The following is a 6,782-nucleotide window of genomic DNA, read 5'->3' as shown; positions in this document are numbered from 1 at the left end:
TTTAATCCCCTGGTTGCCCCCTGAACCGCTTTTTAAGCATTAAATGATAATGATAATAATAAAAGGTGGCCGCTTCCTGCTTGGTCACCCTCAGGAATTGGAATGTTTTGGTTTTTTTGAGGGGGAGATACTGGCACAATGGTGCTGGTGGTGATGGTGATGATGATGGTGGGAGAGGGCTCCTGTTGCCATCTTCTGCTGAGCTTCCCTGGCTCTTAAACCCGAGAAGTTGCAGCGGATTCTGGTTTTGGAAGAACAAAGCTGAAAATATAGGCTACTTTATATATATATATAAAATTCTTTTCCTCCCAACTTCAACTTCTCCTGCACTCTGTTTCTATGCTAGAGATAAAACTTAACAACCTTTTTTTTAAACTCCTTTCCTGTTTTTAATATTATTATTTATTTTATTATTCCTTATTCCTCTTTCCCCCTTTTCCATGCCCTAATCAGAGTCTGGGGGTTTCACTTTCAAGACCACGGTTCCCATGTCGCTGCTGCTGCAGCTGGGATTAAGACTTACTTTTTAGTAAGGAAACCTAAAAACCATAGAGGAAGAAAAATCAGGCGCCTGTGTTACATGAGCAGGGATTAGAAGGGGAGAGGATGTGTTATTTTACACCTTTCCCCCCCTCCCCCCCCAAAAAAAAAGCGATGTTAAAGTTGCAAAAGTTCTATCTGCGACTGAGCGTTTCGAGGAGGAAAAAGAAAAAGGAGAAAGGGAGAAAGAGGAGGGGAGAAAAGCAGATAAAAAAGGCAAATCACGGCCGAGCTGAAGGCTAAAGAGTGCGGGGTCCTCTGTGTGCGTGATGTTGGAAAGATGGCCAGGGAAAGTAAATTTGTGGCGAGCAAAAAGAGTATTTAGAGAGCAAAACCCGCTGAGGGTAAGCAAGAGCTTGGCAGAGGTTTGTGTGTGTTGGTATCTCAGAAATACAACCCGGTCCGGTGGGCACTGGTTTTAGGGTGAAAAAGCGCAGGTTGGCGTGGAGAAATAAAGTCTGAATTTCGGAAGAGTTGGGATTTTCGAGGGCTGGCAGCTTCGCCCGGGGCAGGGTGAGAGCTGGCTGGAATGGTGGATTTTAGAGCTGCCTTTTGATTTGCTTTTATTTTTGCTATTTCAGGTTGGTTTGGGGTGGGTTTGGGGATTGGTTTTTGCTTCTCGCTGGTGAGCCTCAGGGCAAAGTTTCTGCGCGGAGAGGATATTTCGATGGCAAAGGAAAAATAATCCACGATCCTGCTTGGTTTGAAGATTATGGGGCGAAAAAAAAAATGAGTGGTAAAATGACGGGCGGGGAATGAAGGTTTGGGTTTTAAACATCGCTTTGCAAACATCTCGCTTTGTTTTGTCCGCTCTGGGTGGAAGATGCCGCTTTTGAAACGTGGAAATGCCAAACCGGTTGTTGATTGGGTTCGAAGCACTTGTTTTTAGCATCCTTTTTTTGGGGGGGGGTTGAATACACCAGGCGGGAGGGAAGGGGTGGGGGAAAGGAAAAAAAATGCAATAAGTTTCGAAATGCAAAAGAAAAAAAATAATAAAAGAGGAAAAAAAGAAGGGGGAGGGCGGGGGAAGGGAAAGGAAAAGGAAGAAACTAATTCACGATCGTGTAAATGAATATTTCAGCAGGGACGAGGTTGGTTACTGGTACATTTCACTGTAATTATTTGATATTAGTGCTGTGATAATTGAATGATTTAAAGGATTCATTACATGTATGATGAGTTCGCTTCCTCTGTATTAACTATCTGCAGATTTCCCTTCGCCTTCCTTCTAACAGCATGTACGAGACACAACAATTTCTATTCCCTGCATATTAAGATTGATTCTTTTCCCCCCTCTCCTCTCCTTTTTATTTCTGAGAGACCACCCCCCAAGGAGCAAAAGAGAAGAAGCTAAACTTAATCTATGTTCAGCAACCCAACTCCACAAACGCAATAAAAGTTAAAATCTCCCCTACTGGGTTTTTTAATTATGATATTAGGAGGTCTGGTGGGGATTTATTGCTGCGACTATTTAATTTTTGTCTTTCTTTCCTTTTTTTTTCCCCCTTGCCTGGTTGTGCCTGAGTGTTTTTTATTTGATGTAAAAACATGGGTAGTCAAAAAAGACGCCACGCTGTTTCCCTTCAGCTTCCCTCGCCTATGATTATTTGCTCCCTGATGCTGTTATGGGGGGGTAAAATATTGGTGATATTAGGTTCTGCTGTCTTGCATCGTTTCTCCTCCTCGACTTTGCGCACAGCTCCTCTCCCAGCAGGTGTAATTTTAAGACCTGGAGGCTTTTCCCCTGCTTGTCTCGATGTGTCACACGCGTTGCCTGTGGATGAACTTCATCCTTTGCTGTTGGGGATAAGGTTTTGGGGTGGTTTAGCCTGGTTAAAAAAAAAAAGGGGGGGTAGGGAGGGGGAAATCAAACCCAAATGCCAGCTCCTAGCTAAAGCTGTGAGGCGGAGAAGTTGAGTGGGAGGCTGTGGGGAGATGAGGTTGCCTTGATAAACTCATCTTTATTTGCAGCAGGGGGAAGAATTTGCTTTATTATGAGTGAGGGTTTTTTTTTTGGTAACTCCTCTTCACATAAAAGATCTCCGAGAGGTTTCCTTGGCTGGATTTGGGGAAAATTCCCTGAAGGTTTGGCTTTTTCCTACCAAGGCGAAGTCGCTTCAGGGCTGGTTAAAAAAAAAAAAAAAACCAAAACACCCAAAACAACACCAAAAAAACACAATCTGGGGCTGGTGAAGAGGGGATCTTGTAAATGGTGGCAAATGTCCCTGCTCAAGGTTGTTATCTTTAGGTGTCTGGGAGTCTGGCTCGGACCCCGAGTGTTTACAGAGGTATTGGCTCTGCAGATGACCTTTAAAACAACTGCTTGGAGGGTGTCTGAGGCTGGGGCCGGGGGGGAGACGGGGATTAGGGCAGAAAAGGAGACGTTGCCTGAATATCTTTTATTTGCAGGCACATTTATGGTGGGGGGGAAAGAAAGAAAGAAAGAAAGAAAGAAAGAAAGAAAGAAAGAAAGAAAGAAAGAAAGAAAGAAAGAAAGAAAGAAAGAAAGAAAGAAAGAAAGAAAGAAAGAAAGAAAGAAAGAAAGAAAGAAAGAAAGAAAGAAAGAAAGAAAGAAAGAAAGAAAGAAAGAAAGAAAGAAAGAAAGAAAGAAAGAAAGAAAGAAAGAAAGAAAGAAAGAAAGAAAGAAAGAAAGAAAGAAAGAAAGAAAGAAAGAAAGAAAGAAAGAAAGGAAAGGAAGGAAGGAAAGGAAAGAAAAGAGAGAGAGAAAGAAAAAGAAAAGGCAGGTTTAAGACTGATCTGATCTCTTCGGAGGAGACGTTCGCACCAGGCCAAAGATCTTGCGGTGCAGATTGGGCTGGAATCCACCGCCTAAAGCAGCACCCTTCACCCCTCCACCTCCTCCCTCCTTACATTTCGTGGGGTTATTGTCTTATTTGAGGGCACCAGGCTCTTCCTAACACCTTGTGCTGGCTTTCAAGATCTCTGGTGCGCAAACCGGAGCAGCCAGACAATAGAATTTGCCGACACAACTTGGAGCTTGCAACTATAGTTATCTATGCTAATTACAGGGTGTCTGACAGAGACATAATAAATGTAAAGGGAGAAGGATAGAAATATGTTTCTCCAGGCAGTGTACACTTCGCCTTTCTGGGTTCAGGCTTGTTTTCTTGCTGTTCTTTTCATTTACCTCACTGGGAATTTTTTTTGGGGGGGTTGTTGTTAATTATTTCATTTCCCCCCCCCCCCCCCCTTTCTGCTGACCTGAGCTTCATCTCACACCCCGAACCCCAGCGAACCTGGGCAGAGGAGGTAGAGTTTGGGGTTATTTTTTTGTTGATGTCTCTTTGAGTTTTGTGCCACAGGAAGCTTCGTCTGGTGGAGACCAGAATATATTTTTTGTCTGGGGGGGGGTGTGTGTTTGGGGGGGGGTTGGGGGTGGAAGAAAAGGAGACCATAACACACTTAAAGAAATTGTGCTGCGCTTTAATTGCACCTCGGAATTTATTGTCTATTAGCTGTACCTCCAGCCCTGGAGAGACAGGAATTCTTCGGCACAAACAGAGGGGGAGAGGGGGTGGGAGGGGGGCGGGTGGTGGAAGCACTTAAGCAGGTAAAAAACTCCTGCAGTGTCATATTCTTTAAGCCCAACTCTGATTTTCTTTACCTTAACTGTGACTCCCGTCCTGGCTCAGATTGATGTTTTCAGGCTGCGAATTCCAGCAGGCAACTGGCCTTAGTTGCGGGGGGGACGGATGGGGGGGGACGGGCGGGACACACGGACACACGACTGGGTTGTTTTTGGTTTTTTTTTTTGCCTAGAAGATAATTTTTAAAGCAGCCTGAATAAAAATTATTTTAGTTTGGGTTTTTTGTTTTGTTTTGTGGTCTTTCTTTTTTGGGTGTTTTTCATTTGTTTCGAGCAGCCAAAATAATTTAGAAGGAAGGAGATTGTGGGGAGGGGCGGGGGAGGGGGGTGTGAAGGTAAAAGCTAGAACTGTAACCGCGCAACTGCAGGGATTCGCGGCTGCTGTTTGGGCTGAAATTCAGCTTTCCCCTAAATATCTTTGCCTTAAGGAAAAAAATCCTGGAGTAAACCGAAACATTTTGGGTATCAGGGATTATTTTGCGTCTTCCTCTGAGTGTCTGCTCGGGAATCATTCGGTTCTATTGTGTGCAATTTTTTTCCCCCCTCTTCCCCCCCCCCAGGGAAAGGAGAGGGTGAAGAAGGAACAAAAGAAAGAGAGAAAGAACTTGGGCAGAGAAGAGAAGAGGAAGGGAGATGGAAAAGAACAAAGGGAAAGGGGGAGGAGGGTGGGGGGGAAAAAGACAAAATAAAAAAGGAACTTTATTTGGGATCAGGGTTGGAAACGCAGGCGGGGAGCAGGAGCTGAGGCTGGCTGGAGGATTACTTTCGTTTCGGAAGCCAACACCACCCTCTCCAGCTGCTGCAGAGCAGGGGCAGGAGGTGTGCAGTGGGGCAGGGGAGGGCTGGAAGGGGGAGAAAACAGCGATTTCTGTTTTAATCCGAACTTGACAGTGTTAATTGAACCGAGGGAAAGCAGGGGAATGCGGATGAAGGTTGTTTTGTGTGCGTGTGGGTTTTTTTTTCTTCCTCTTCCTGGAGGAGGCTCCGTTTGGCTGCTCAGCCCCAGGCCCTCGAGCTGCCGCCAAACATTCCCCCCCCCCCAGAAAAAAAACCCTACCCTTCCCATCCCCGGGGGCCACCGGGACGCGGCTCCGAGGCTGTTCCCGGCGGGGAGCTGCGGGGCTCGGGGTGTCCCCGCTCCGGAGAAAGCCGCTGGTGAAAGCTGGGGCCTGGATCTACCACAGGGATACACACACCCACACCCCCTTCCTAATTCCTGGATATTGCAGGCTGGCTTCTCCTTACCACTGCTTTTAGCACACACCCCCACCCCCCCAAAAAACAAAACAAAACAAAACAAAACCATAAAATTAAAAGGCAAGAGAAAAAGAGAGAAAGCAGAAGCACCTCAGCAGGTAGCCTGGCCACGAGTTGGGTTTTCTTTTCAATAGTTGTTTTTTTTCCTTTCTTTTTAATTTTTCTTCCATCTTCTGTCTTTTTTTTTTTCCTTCACCTCCTTTTTTCTTTCTTTCTTTTCTCTTTAATTCCTCATCTCGCTTCTTTTGTCCCCTTTCTCTTGTTATCTCTCCGTCTTCTCTCTTTTTTCTCCTCCATCTTCTATCTTTATTCTCTTTTCTCGCTCTCTTCTTTTTTGGGAGGGGCTGTGTGTTATTTCTCCCTCCCTCCCCCACCCCCCCCCCATCCTTCCACTCAGGGGAGAATTTCTTCGAAGCAAAAAGATTTGAAAAGTGGGGGAAAGATCCTAGCTGCAGCCAGGGAAGCACAGGGCAGGGATAGAAGAGCTCGGGCTGGGGCAAAGATTTCACTCCGGCAAGGTGCCAGGAGTCAGCTGGGCAGAAGGGTGCTCAGACAAAGGCTGGATTTTTCTCTAACCTCCGATTTTGCGAGTTGAATTATTTTTCTTTTATTATTAATTTTCCCCCCTCCTGGAACAACAAAAAAAAAAACCCCAAACATATAAATAAACAAAAATTCCTGATAGAGCCTGGGGACTGTGAGTGGTGCTCGATGCACGTAAGTTCCTTTCCTCCCAGATTTAAAGGGGAAGGTAAGAGGAAAAAGATACTCAATTTGCCTGGAAGGGAGCTGAGAGTTCACCATCATCGCAGAAGAGGTAAATCTCCTGTGAAACAAGTCCCGAAGCTTGTGTGGAAGGGCAGGAGTCTGGCTGAAGCGGGTGGAAAAGCTGCGAGGTAACCTTGTAGCTGCTGGATTCAACAGCGAGGCGTTTTAATTCCAGCCTGGATATTTTCCTTGGAGACTCTGCTGCTGGAAAGGGGAATCTCTCAGGACATTGCTTTATTCACCCTGCACTCGGGCTGGACTTGAATCACATAACTTTGCCTTCAGCCATGGGGATGGTTTCACGTCGAGATGAGCGTGAAAGGAGACTATTTTATGGGGGTTCACCTCGTGTTAAATTTTACGAGGGGCTCACATCGCATTTACGGGATTGTGAAGCGGGGGAAAACGTTGTCTTGAGCCGTGTCTTGAGTCTCAAAGCGTGGCTTTAGCCTTAAACCGTGCCTTTAGCCTTAAACCGAGTGTTGTCTCAAGCCGTGTCTCCGCTTCCAAGCCGCCTCCTCAGTTTGCTCTAAGGTGAAGTGTCCCCATCCCTGCTTTGTGCTCCTTTCATTCTGAGCCCGGCAGCCCCTGAACTCGAGGGGGTTTGTAT

Source organism: Pogoniulus pusillus, unplaced genomic scaffold (genome assembly GCF_015220805.1).
Source record: "Pogoniulus pusillus isolate bPogPus1 unplaced genomic scaffold, bPogPus1.pri S76, whole genome shotgun sequence".
NCBI lineage: Eukaryota > Metazoa > Chordata > Aves > Piciformes > Lybiidae > Pogoniulus > Pogoniulus pusillus.
This window is presented reverse-complemented; position numbering follows the sequence as displayed.